The sequence below is a fragment of the Myotis daubentonii genome, chromosome 8, assembly GCF_963259705.1.
Source record: "Myotis daubentonii chromosome 8, mMyoDau2.1, whole genome shotgun sequence".
In the NCBI taxonomy this organism is placed as follows: domain Eukaryota; kingdom Metazoa; phylum Chordata; class Mammalia; order Chiroptera; family Vespertilionidae; genus Myotis; species Myotis daubentonii.
The window spans coordinates 81,259,984-81,274,121 of NC_081847.1; positions in this window are offsets into that span (position 1 = coordinate 81,259,984).

Here is a 14,138-nt window from a genome sequence, read left to right on the forward strand (position 1 = left end):
GAATTAAGTAACTAGGTCAAAAATCATCTGATAGGGAGACATTTTTCTCTGCTTCTTTCTAGGAAACAAAAAAGTTTAATAAGTGAGTCTTTCCTGCCCTGATCAGTGTGGCTTAGTTGGTTGGAGTGTCATCCCATACACCAAAAGGTGGCAGGTTCAAATCCCGGTCAGGGCACGCAGCCAGGTTTCAGGTTTGATTCCCAGTCAGACCTCAGAGACAACCAATTGATATTTCTCTCCATATGTTTCTCTCTCATATTGGTCTCTCTCTCTCTCTCTCTCTCTCCCTCCGTCCCTCCCTCCCTCCCTCTTTTCCTCTCTCTGAGATAAATAAATACAAAGTAAGTCTTTCTTAAATAGTATTTTAATAATAAAAATTTAATCAATTTTAAATATATTTAAAGTTGTTCTACTTTAATATGTTAAAGTGAGTATTTTTATGAAATAGCAATAATCAAACACTACAAAAAAAAAAAAAAACACCCACACACACCATACACACACACTGCCAATGCCAAGTGCAAGTCCAGGTTGTGTCACCTGTGCTTCTAGTCATCTGGCTATAGATCTGCAGTTCCCACAACCCCTTTTTGGGTCTGATAAATTTGCTAGAACCAGTGCTCCTCCTTTTTTGAGGATTAGTTTAGAATTTCTGGACCTGCAGTTGAACTAACAATTGCACAGAAGTTCCCCCTCCATCCTTTATCCCATTCCCTTATCGCTTTATCCAGAGTTCTGTAGCAGAGCAGTATTCACAAAGAATGGGACACTTGCAGACAGCAGGGTTTCCATGACAGGACCCCAGCCAGGGAAGGACAGAACAAGCAGCAACAAACATGTGTGGGACACTTCACTGCAAAAATCAGACAACTTTATCAACTCAGCTAATCTATGCCTCTTAGCTAATAAAATACATAATTGCTGGAAAGAGTAGGGTAGGATCCAAGCCATTACAAATGAGATACGGCAGAGAAAGGGTGAGTTGGGGCAACCATGTGGGCTCTGGAATAGGATAGATAGGGCTTGAGTCTAGTCTGGAGTCCTGATTAGCAGTTATGTGACTTTTGAAGTCATTTAGTCCCTGGAAACCACAGCTTTTTCATCTTAAAATAGAAATAAAAACATCTACTTCTTCAAGGTTTTGTGACCTGAGGATATATATAAAATACTGGTTTTAGATGTGTCTTCCAAAGTCTTAGTCCCTCAACTAACTTCTTAAGACTTTCACACATCTCCCCTACTTTCTCCTTTGTTAAAATATCTTTCTTGTATGTTTGACAATGACTCTTCTACCCATCCTCAAAGTCTATTTTAGACTCTCTGATTTCATGCAAAAAATGTTTTCTACTTGACTTTTCTTATTTTCTTTCCAAAGAGAAGTAATGAAGAAATTGTCAGCTGCCCACATACCTAAGATTTATTTTTCAAATAAAGAACTCAATTATCCTGTGATTTATGAGAAAGGGGGGGGGGGAATAGCACCAGTAGTTATATTATTTTAAATTCTATAATTTCATTTTTGTACTAATTGAAAAACATGAAAATGAAATGATGAGGAGAATGAAATGATGGATGATAACAGAAAGGATAGGGGATATACTAGAACACAGATTTGCAGGGGAAGTATAGATAATGTTTCTTCAGGTGAGCTTTGAGCAGAGTAAGTTTATTGAGTAAAATTATTGTCAAAATGTTCTTAAGTTGTCATCTTTTTTTCAATCCAATTAGTCCCTTTTTGTTACATAAGTTCTTTTTTTTAAAATATATTTTTATTGATTTCAGAGAGGAAGGGAGAGGGATAGGGAGATACACACACCAATGATGAGAGAGAATCATCGAACTCTTGCCTCCTACATGCCCCTCATTGGTGATAAAGCCTCCAACCCAGGCATGTGGCCTGACTGGGAATCAAACAGTGACCTCTTGGTAGAGAGGTCAATGCTCAACCACTGAGCCATGCTGGCTGGGTGGTACATAAGTTCTTTATTGAACTAAGTCACCCACTCTAACCATGGAAGACATAGTTCAAAAAAGGTCATGTGGAGAAATGGCAATGATGAGTGCCCTTCCTTTTCTGATATAAAACTCCAGAAATAAGTGAAATCCCAAGTTTACACAAAAGTCAGCATACATGTCTTTCCCAGGAAGGCACATGGTCCCTGTTGCAGCATGAATAGCTGGGTGAGTTGTTTACCTCCTTTTTTTATTAAATAAGGGTACCCGGAAACTGGTCATTACTCTTTTCGCCTCTTCTATTCAATAAATAATTTATCCTTCAATATTGCATCTATAAAAATAAAGGGAGGCAATCAAAAGCAATGGTTTTTATAAGCCTGGGGAGGAAATGTCCCAAACATTAATCTTTGTCTCTGTCATGACTTTCTCACAGAGTGGCACTGATGAAACCAGCTACAGCGCTTCTTACAGTCTATTTATTGCTTAATTTTATCTTCAACCCCAATAAAATTTTATTCCAAACAGTGACTATTAAATAATAGATCCCTCAAGTGAAATGATTCTTATTGATTAAAAAATGATTATTTTAATATTGTGACTGCTGGCAGGTCCTTCTTAATCTCCAATTATTGTGAGGGGGTTTTTTTGCTTCCTTGTTTTGTTTTTTTAGTCTGTGTTCCTCCAATTTTTACACTGGCAATTACCTCTCATGTCAGAAGACAGGCCACTGGATTTAAAACATGGTAATGGTACATAATATGAAACTCTAGTATGATGAACAATCACCATTGACTAGATATTATCTATACAGTAGTCACTCCTATCTGTGGGGTGATAGTTCTAAGACCTCAGGTGATGCCATGGATGGTTCCAAACCATATATATATAATTATTTTCCTACACATACACGCTTATGATAAAGTTTATTTTATAAATTAAGCATAGTAAGAGATTAACAAATGTAACTACTAATAAAACAGAACAATTATAACAATATATAATAAAAGTTATGTGAATGTGGTCGCTTTCTCTTTCTCTCTAAAAATATCTTATGTGAATCCATAAACATATATTGAGGCCATGGAGCTGATGCGTGGATTGAACACACATGACTCAAATGGTACTGGGTATAAAGTTAGTGCTGCTTCAGTCAGATGAAAGAACGAGCAGATTCCTAACAAGAGAGAGAAAAAAATCACTGTAGCAAATGTTCACATTATGGGAAGGAGATCAGGTTGCATTACAATGAGATGGAAAGACATAGAACAGTTTTAAGTAGGAAAATGTAATTTTTTGAAGCCATGTTTTCACTGTTCACTGGTTTTGATCTGGGAAAAAGATCTCTAAAGAGGCATGGCTTCTATGCTGTGTACTACCATAAATCACATTTCCATCATTGCAACCATGTAGAAGGCAACAGAGCCCCTTACTTTCACAACCATATCGTTCCGAATGCCCATGAGGTTTGGAGAATGATTTATGATCATTCTTTGGCTACTTGGTCCATAGGAGAAAGCTTTGGGAATACAGCTGAGGATACTAGAGAGCATTTTGTTTCTTTCTTTAACAGTCCAAACCACGAGACCTGGCCTTGGAAAATGGCCATTATAATTAGGAAAGTAGCCATATTTTGAGTGGTAACTAAGCATTCAGGAAAGAATACAAACAAGATTTAGGAGGTCTGACTCCATGACTCAGGGAAAATCCTCACATGCACTTTGCTTCTAACTAGTTAAGAGTCTTGGGTAAGACAATTAACCTCTCTAACCTCATGCATTCCCAACCTCACAGAGATGAGTTAAGGATAGATGAAACAAAACTTTTGTCATATTTAACACAGTAGTGACACAGTGTAACAAATGTCCCCCATCATTATTAATTGTTAAATGCTATACATGTCCCTGATAATCCCTAAAATTCTCTTTTTCAGAGTTAGCAGTCATGGATTTCATGTTTTTGTTGTTGTTTTCTGTGCCTCAGCACTGGTTTGTGTAAGACATTCAGATGATAACATTTATTAACATAATTTAGGAAAATAAATTACTATATTGAAGAATGTTGAAGAATGCAGTGTATTATTATTATTGCAAAATTCTTTATGAAATTGATTATGCCTTCTGTTTCCTTTTAGAGTCCTTTCATTACCCATAAGCCCTAGTTCTAATATAATACACTGCACACACAGAAATATTAAAATTGTACTATGTGGAGTGAGATGCTGTGAGTAATGTAATGGACAATGTTAGAAGACTTGGACTCTTATAGACTAACTAGAGGCCCGGTGCACAAAAATTTGTGCACTCACGGGAGGGTGGGGGGGAGAGGTCCCTCAGCCCGGCCTGTGCCCTCTCGCAGTCTGGGACCCTCAGGAGATAACGACCTGCTGGCTTAGGCCTGCTCCCAGGTGGCAGAGGGCAGGCCCAATCCCTAGGTGCAGCCCCTGGTCGGGCTCAGAGCAGGGCCGATTGGGGAGTTGGGGTGCCACCCCCTGTCATGCACAGAGCAGGGCAGATTGGGAGGTTGTGATGCCATCTTCAGTCACACTCAGGGTAGGGCTGATTGGGAAGTTGGGGCACCGCCTCCTGTCACACACAGAGCAGGGTGGATCAGGGGGTTGGGGCACCACCCTCTATCACCCACAGAGCAGGGCCGATCAGGGGGTTGGGGAGCCATCACTGTCACACTCAGAGCAGGGCCGATGGGGAGGTTATGGCTCTACCCCATCACACACAGAGCAGGGCCCGTGGGGTGGGGGTTGGGGCGCCACCTTCTATTACCCACAGAGCAGGGTCGATCAGGGGGTTGGGGCACCGCCACTCTCACACTCAGGGCAGGGCCGATGGGGAGGTATGGCTCTACCCCGTCACACACAGAGCAGGGCTGATCAGGGGGTTGGGGCGCCGCACCCTGTCACACACAGAGCTGCAGGGTGATCATGGGGTTGGGAAGCTCCCCCTCTCAGGCACAGAGCAGGGCTGATCAGGGGGTTGGGGCTCCTTCCCCTGTCAGGAACAGAGCAGGGCGTATAGGGAGGTTGTGGCCCCGCCCCCTGTGACACACAGAGCCTCAGGGCGATCAGGGGGTTTGGGCGCTGCCCCCTGTCATGCTGATCCCGGTGCCAGGAGGCCTCACGGCTCCTCTGATCCCGGGGCCGGGAGGCATATTACCCTTTTACTATATAGAATAGAGGCCTGGTGCATGGATGGGGGCTGGCTGGTTTGCCCTGAAGGGTGTCCTGGGTCAGGGTGGGGGTCCCCACTGGGGTACCTGGCCAGCCTGGATGAGGGAATGATGGCTGTTTGTAGCTGGTCACACACCCTTCAGGGTGGGGGTCCCCACTGGGGTGCCTGGCCAGTCTGGGTGAGGGGCTGAGGGCTGTTTTCAGGCTGGGGGTGACTGAAGCTCCCAACCACTCCTTTTTCTTTTTTTTTCTTTTTTTATTCTGGGCCAGCTTTAGCTCTGAGGCTTGGCTCCAGCTCTGAGGCCTTAGCTGCTGAAAGTAGGTATCTGGTTTGTTTAGGTTCTATAATCAAAACTCTGTATCAACTCCAGCTCTGAGATCCCGGCTTGCTGAAAGCAGGTTTCTGGGGTTTTGTTTAGCTTCTATATTTGTTACAATGTTCAAACTGCAGGCTCAGAGGCCTGCAAGACAGGTGGGGAACGTTGGAGTCCTCCATCACTGAAGCAAGCAAGCCTCATGTTCAGTTTAAGCTGCCTGGCTGCCGGCTGCCATCTTGGCTGGCAGTTAATTTGCATATCGCTCTGATTAGCCAATGGGAAGGGTAGCGGTCGTATGCCAATTACCATGTTTCTCTTTTATTAGATAGGATAGTTTCCACCACATATCAGCTGTGAGATTTTTGAGTAAATTACTTAACTATTTTGTTCATTAGTATCCTTATCTGTAATAAAAAAAGAAGGGGAAGTGAGATGGCTAATACATTATCTTGTAGGATTGGTATGGGGATTAGTGATATTTTTAAAGTTCCTAAAACAGAGTTAAGATTCAATAAATGATAGCTATTAATACTAGACATGGAAGAATTATAAGTACACTAGAGGCCTAGTGCACAAATTTGTGCATGGGTGGGGTCCAGCTGGCCAACCCTGATAGGGGCCAATTGGCGGGGGTGGGGGGGGAGGGCAGTGAGGGGGAGGAGCCATGGGAGGTTGGCCAGGCCAATTGGAAGGAGTGGACCGGGGGTGGAGCCAGCCAGGGGGAAGGGCCACAGGAGATTGGGGGGGAAGTGATCAGGGCCCCAATTGGGCCATTTGGCTGCATTGAGTGCCTGCCCCCTGGTGGTCAGTGCATGTCATAGCTGCTGGCCGGTCAGCCGGTGGGCTGGTCAGCCAGTCGCTTAGGCTTTTATATATATATAGATTGTTATTGATAACAATAGAAAGAAATGATGACTATGTGGAAGCCCTTTCTACCAACGTTTATAATAAAAGGAAAGTATCCAACTGGGGTGAGCACTCTGGAAATGATGCCCATTCAAACCCCATGGGGCAGAGTTCATTGAATGTTTGGAGAGAGATGTTTGGCCCTACACTCCTTTCTGTTTCATTCATCTGTATGTGGGAAAGCGGGGGGGGGGGGGGGGGGAGTTAGATGGCTAATGCAGTATTATCTTTGAAGGATTGGTATGGCGATTAGCTATGTTTTTAAAGTCCCTAAGACAGAGTTAAGATTCTATAAATGATTGTGGCTGTGGCTGTGGCTGGCCATGTCTCAGGGCAAAGTACATTGTAGTATCTCTCTCTTTATACCCCTAATTCCAGTATGCTTGCTTTGAATAGACTCTTTATCCTTAAGGGACAGGATTTGGTGCTAAACAGAATCACACCATGACTTGTAGTTCTTATAGCTTAAAATATACACATTCCAAGAACTCTTTAAGTCTAAAGATGGAACAACACAAAGGCTGTCCTTTTTTTTCCTTTTCAGAGGTTACCATAGATACCAAGATTGCAATGCCAACTACTGGCAAATTCACTTAATTGGATTTAGATAAAGGTAAAAAAGTGCAATTGCTAACCTACAGACATGTGAGATTTTATTACAAAATAGTTAATTGCCCTAAATTATTAGCAAGCTTCTCTATAGTGCCACACATTGTTTGCAAATAGCTCCCCAATTTATTTTCCCTCATCACACTAACAATAACTCTCAGTGCTAAGAAATGTGTACTATGGAGGGGAAGGGGGGTTCGTGTGTGTGTGTGTGTGTGTGTGTGTGTGTGTGTGTGTGTGTGTAGAAATGGTAGAAGCAGAGTTCAAGGTAAGTACTCCAAAAGATTAGATACAAGAAAAGTCACAAATTGGAAATTCCCTTCACTGTCTTTGGCAACACAGACACTGTTTCACTCTATTCAATTTTCTGGTCATTTGTTGGACCTTTTATTGTAATAAGTGATATGTGTAGCCTTGATCACCTCAATCTTGTCTCCCTTTTTGAAAAGTAATGAAAAGAATTTTGTGATTCCAAGGATCCAAACATGATTACATTTCAACTATTTTTTTGTGCCCCTTCTTTTTCAAGGCATCATTTTTCTCTAACAAATATTTTTGGCCTCTGCCCAGTGTGAAGAAGTTAAAATGCCTTAGCTCCACTACACATTGGAGAGTTTCTGTATCAGACCTCTCATATGTCTCACCCTTAGGGAGGCAGTCCCTGATTTTCATTTTCATTTACCCTTTTTTGGTTTTCACATTTTACCCAGAGAGTTAATTATACCCTTTTGTATCACAAATAATTCTGCATTTCCCTCTGGTATTTACACCTGTAGGAACTTGTAGATGGTTATCTTATCTTTAAAACCAATGGGCTCACTTCCCTGGATGAACAAGAACATATTCATCATTAGGCCAAGTCCAGAATGTAATTAATTCACATCAGGTTAACACTTTGAAAACATATAAAGTAACAAGGGAAGAATTAAAGCAATAATTTGATGACCTTAACAATTGAGTTTCTTTACATTTTGTGTTGTTTCAATTTCTTTTCACCTTGACAACCCTTTTTAAATCCCTCCTACAGGGAGATGTAAAAGATTATTATTTTAAGTCTAGTGATTTATGACCAGTTTGAATAGAAAAAGCAAACACAAGAAATGCAGTGATATTGCATACAATCTAGGGACAAAAGATGCATATTATAACCATGTTATTTGTATTTAAGTTTTGCTTTGACAAATTTATTTTTCTGGGATTAAACCTCAAAATCAAATCCAAATCAACTACTACCCTCATGTGATAAATGGTAACTTCTCTCAAGACTCTGCTTTCCCCAGCTACCAGTTTCCCCAGCTAATCCCATCTTCCCAGTCCTTGGCTCAGTTCCAATCATGATGTGTATCAGGAAGCTCTGGATTCTAACCTTTGTTTGGGACTACATTGACAAAATATGTTCATTTAATTTAATGGTTCCTGAATCACATTTTTCCTCTTCGCTCCCACATCTTTAGTTTACTGGTAGGTTTCTGTGCTCTTTAATTAGTCTACTATAATAAACTTCTAACTTGTCTCCTCACTTTCACATTCCACTCAGTTCTTCACATGGCTCACATAATCGTCACTCATTGTGTGTGTGTGTGTGTTGTACACAATAAATGAGGCTTCAAATGACTCTCTGTGGCTTCTTAAAAAAATTCCAAACCCACACAGCAGTATGACAGAATAAAACTTCTTTATTTAAATGCATTTTGTTCAAACCATTCCTTGTTCCTGTACCACATTGAACTGTTAGCAAAAATTCTATTTCATATTCAAAACCCAGATCAAAGATTTGCTTTTGAAAATATACTTATATTCACCTGGATTGTATTCACTTGAATTCAACTCTGTTCTGTGGCATCTCCGTAGATGCTGTATCTACCTCCAGGACAGTAAGCAAGTAAACAAACAAGTGAGTGGATGAGTCAATGAATGAAGAGGTTTGGTGTTACAGAATCTCCACAGTGGCTGCCATCTCTAAAGTTCTGCAATTCTTGACATCATAGACTAATAAAAAGAGAATAAGCAATATACATAGAATAAAACATACAAAGAACATTACTAACAATAATCCTATCTAATAATAGACAAACATGGTAACTGACCATACCTTCGCTACACCTATCATTGGCTAATCAGCACAATATGCAAATTAACCACCAACAAACATGGCGGCTAATTTGCATACTGCAGGCAGGGCGGGTCAGCACCATCCCACCTGCCCCGCCGCCATCAGGGCCTGCTATTTGCCACCTGGGGCGGTGGGGCGGGACAGCACCATCCTGCCTGCCCTGCTGCCATCGGACCTGCTATCTGTGACCTGGAGTGGAGGACGTCCCTTGTGCAACCCAACCCGGGGCGGCTGGGTGGGACAGCAGCGATTGGCAAGCCCATCCGGGCATCCTGTGTGTGACCCGACCCAGGGCAGTGGGGCAGGACAGCGTGGCTCCTCTGTCACCCCAGCTTCCTCATCACAGCTCCCTTGGGGGCCTAAGCCTTTAGTCAGACATCCCCCAAGGGCTCCCTGGCTGCCAGAAGGATGTCTGACTATAAGCTTAGGCCTGATCCCCCAGGGAGTGGGCCTAAGTCTACAGGTGGACATCCCCCAAGGGGTCCTGGACTGCAAATGGGTGCAGGCCAGGCTAAGGGATTCCCCCCCACCCCAAGTGCACAGATTTTTGTGCACCGGTCCTCTAGTCATTGTAATAAACATCGTAACTTTCAACTCAAATGTTATCTCTTTTTTGCCTCTCAAAACCTTTGAGGTAAGCAAAGTGATGTGATTATTATATTAACAGTTTTAATGATAAGGCAAGGATATGGGCCACCTGCACCAGAATCACCTGGAGTGCTTGATAAAATGCAGTTTTATCTGCTGAGTCAATATTTGGGAGGATGGGACCATAGAATCTGCATTTGTACATTCTGTTTCCACCCACATTTGAAAACCTTTGGGATAGAATATTTTGATACATTATATTAATCAGATTCCATGTACAAGACTGAAGTTTTCTCACTCATAACATGAGACAGTCAATCAGGGTAGACTGAGAAATAGAAGGACTTAAGGCCTTGGTCAAGGAAATCAGAGGTTTAGGTGATGGTTACTAAGAGAAACTGTAGGTGATGGTCAAGAAATCAGAAAGTCAAGGGCAGAATCCAAATTTGACTGAGCAGATCTGAGATCAGCAGGCAGAGTAAGGAGTTTTAATATCACTCCAGAGTTAATATGTTGCTTATTTAACTTATTTGCTCTAATCTGTATTTGAGATCATTATTTTCCTCTTAAAGGGGATTTTTAGTGTGGAATTTCCACAAAGTTTGGATTTCATACATTTTTTTAAGTGCTCAAAAAAAGAATGGGCATTTCTGTTAATATAGGAATATACATTAAAGCAAATCAAGGGAGGATATAACATCCCTGGGTCCATTTTGATGCATACCTAGCAAAAATGGAAAAATAGATGGACTATGCCACTTTCTTTGCATGTGTTTTAAAGAGAACTTCCTCAATGAAAGCCATCTATTGCAGAACATAACACTAACTTCCCTTTGGTCAGGAAGAAAGCCTCTCTAATGTGTTACATTTGATCCTGTAAGAAGGCAGCATATGTCCACTGATGGTAGCCTGTGTGGAACGGAACTACACCAAAAAAATAATAATAAAGCCATGAATTGAATATATGTCTGGAGCTTTTCTGAAAGAGAGAAATTCTTTTTTCTTTTAATTTGAAATAATTTCCATAATTCTCTTTGTTTAATTACTTCATAAAATGAATCCTTTTACTTTTTTATTTTTAAAAATATATATTTTTTATTGAATTCAGAAAGGAAGGAAGAAGGAGATAGAAACATCAATGATGAGAGGGAATCATTGATTTGCTGCCTCTTGCACACCCCTTACTGAGGATCAAGCCCACAACCTGGACATGTGCCGTCGACTGGAATCAAACCTGGAACCCTTCAGTCCACAGGCCAATGCTCTATCCATTAAGCCAAACCAGCTAGGGCAAAAAATGAATCCTTTTTTAATACTGCAGTTTTCCCACAATCTAGAGATAATTGAAGATTTAAGTCTCCTCTTCTTCCAAATAAATACCTCTCATTCCTTCTTCCTTTCAGAATATGGCTTGTTTGTGACTTCACCTGCCCAGTTGTTCTTTTTCTGAGCAGACTGTACCCTATAGTTAATTCAATGCTCTGGGTATGATTCAACCAAGAAAAAGAACAATGAAACTTTTAGTTCTATTTTTGAGACACTAAAACTGTGTTCTTTTCTTGGAAGCAGTTTTGGTATTACTAAAGAGAATAGGCTATGAGAAAGTGGAAGAGACTAGGATTTAATCCTGGCTTCACAATCTTATTAGCTCTGTGCATTAGTTTGCTTGTTTAACATTTTTAAGCCACATTAATATTACTCATTTAATAAAACTCCTTAATGAGAAGTTCAAGATTATTTTGAAAGAATTAGATGAGATAATTAGGTAATTAGCATAGAGTGAGTCTTCATTTTATCTAAAATTATATATATAAAAAAATTAAAGCAGCTTGTCTCTGAACAATTACCTAAAACTGCTTTTGGATAAGAGAGTGCATTCCCATAACTTACGTTGTGTCTGCAAAACTATTCTTTGATTCTTTGTTGAGCAAATATAGAACACAAACTCTACATACATGATTCTCTCTCATCATCGATGTTTCTATATCTCTCTCCCTCTTCCTTCCTCTTTGCAATCAACAAAAATATATTTAAAAATAAGTAAATAAATAAGTAAATAAATAAAAACTGTGGGTAAATTCATTGGAGAAAGGACTGACTCTAAGTCCAGGGCAGGAAAAGTAAATAATGTGACTGATAAACTTATGCTAAAAATCAAGGAAGAGTTAAAAAATAATGAGGATATTTTTATTTTATTTTATCTTCACCCAAGGGTATGTTCATTGAATTTACAGAGAGAGGGAAGGGGAGAGAGAGAAACATTCATAAGTTGCCTCCTTTATGTGCTCTGACCAGGGATCAAACTCAAAACCTTTTTGGTGAGCAGATGACACTCCAACCAACTGAAGCACTGGGCAGGGCTGAGGGTATTTTTAAAAGGAGCCATTTTATAGAGGCTTTCTCATATTTTTTGAAATTGAGAATAGCATTATTGTCATATATACATGCATTTTATTAGGCCTATCACATCTTCTATTTTTTTATATTCCAACTTACAAATGTATTAAATATTGGAGTGATGATGTCATATAAAATAGGCACCAAAAAAGTGGAAAAAAGTTATCTTGTGAATTAAACATATTTGATATTTTTACTTTCTGTAATATTTTAAAAAGTGACTATAGATGAGTCACTTGATTTATCTAAATTTCAATTTCTTCATCAATACTTTTTATAGTGTGTGTTTTTATATTAACTACCTAGATAATTCAGATTTAATTGACTAGTGTAAAGTTTTCCAATTTTTTTTCCTTATACCTCATAAAATGTAAAATGCCCTTTAAAATTAGTTTAATTCTCTAAGCTATGGCATAGGCAAGAGCAATCATAAACTCAGATGAGTTTCTGTTTAGGTATTTGTATTATGGGAATAAAGTTAGGGTCTAATTAATATCATCTTCGATATGGTATTCCTCTAAAATTTGAAAAGTAATAACATTTTACTCTTCTCTGCCCATGAGAAAAAAGATCCATATGCTTGTACTGTATATCTGAAATGTAAGACTCTGATGATTAAGCACATATCCACAGATCCAGTTTTATCCTGAATCTGAAAATCCAAATTCAAGTAATAACATTGTCATCAATTAGCAAGGGAACCACATTAAGGTATTTTCCTTGATCTGCACCTATTTTCTGGACCTGCTTTTGTTTCTTTGTTTCTGCTATAAAATTGGAGACTTAAACATCTCACTGTCTCTACTGAACTTGAAAATTCCACCTTGTGATTGACTGATTTCTAAGTTCTAGAGAATGAGAATAGGTGATCTATAATAATAAAAGTGTAATATACTAATTAGACTGGACGTCCTTCAGGATGAAGCTAGGGCTATGAGAGAAGCTTGGGTCCCGAATGCCAGAGGGAAGCTGGTGCCAGCAGCCAGGGGAAGGAAGGCCTACTCTTGCACGAATTTCATGCATCGAGCCTCTAGTATTACAATAAAGGGATTACCATATCTTGATAAATTAATTCCTCTGCACATATTTCCTGAGTATCTACTACATGCTCAACACAAAAATAAGGTAAGTTATGGAACAACACATACAAAAGTGTGAGATATAAACCAGAGATTCAAGATGAATACAAAATAAATAGATTAATCAGTCAACATATGAACATAACTAGATTATTTGAGTGCTTTCGATTATAATTTTAGAATGGATTCAAAGAAGTGGAAGAATAATAAAACCAGGAAGAGCCAGTGGAAGCTGCATAGAGATAGTGAATCTAGATCTGACATTAAAGGTATGAGTTAATTTTAGAAAGGAAGGACAATAGTAGAGACTACTCGGTAGGATACAAACAAAACAATAAAAAATCTCTATCAGCCCCCCAACCATCCCCGGCCTTCCCACTGTAGTTTCACAGTCTGTTCGATGTTGCTCTGCCTCTGTATCTATTTTTGTTCATCAGTTTATAATGGTCTTAACTGAAGGACTTGTATGCATGCATATAAGCATAACCAATGGACATAGGACACTGAGGGGTATGGGAGGCTAGGGGAAGGTCAAGGGGAGAAAAAGAAAGGAGACATATATAATACTCTTTGTAATACTTTAAGCAATAAAACAATTAAAAAAATAAAAAAAATCTCTATCAGAAGAGATAGGTGTCATTAGGTAATAATAATAATGAGAAGCAATATATAATTACAGACACAAAGCCAAGCTCTCGACCTGCAGCCTCTTTCTCATATTGGACAATGTTGCATGGTTTTGACTACTAACTATAAAAGTTAGAAGAGAAAAAACTCCCCATTACCCATATGTCTCTCCTATAGACTACTAATAATTTGTTTATTTTAGCACCACTTAGATTCTGTCAGCTCCCTGCTCAAGCTCTTAAATATTTTCATTGTCTACAAAATGATGGCCACAGTTCTTGTCCTTTCTTTCAAGACCCATTGATGATCTAGCTCTCATGTATATTTCCCAGAATATATCTCACTTCTCCCTAGATGTGTCCTGA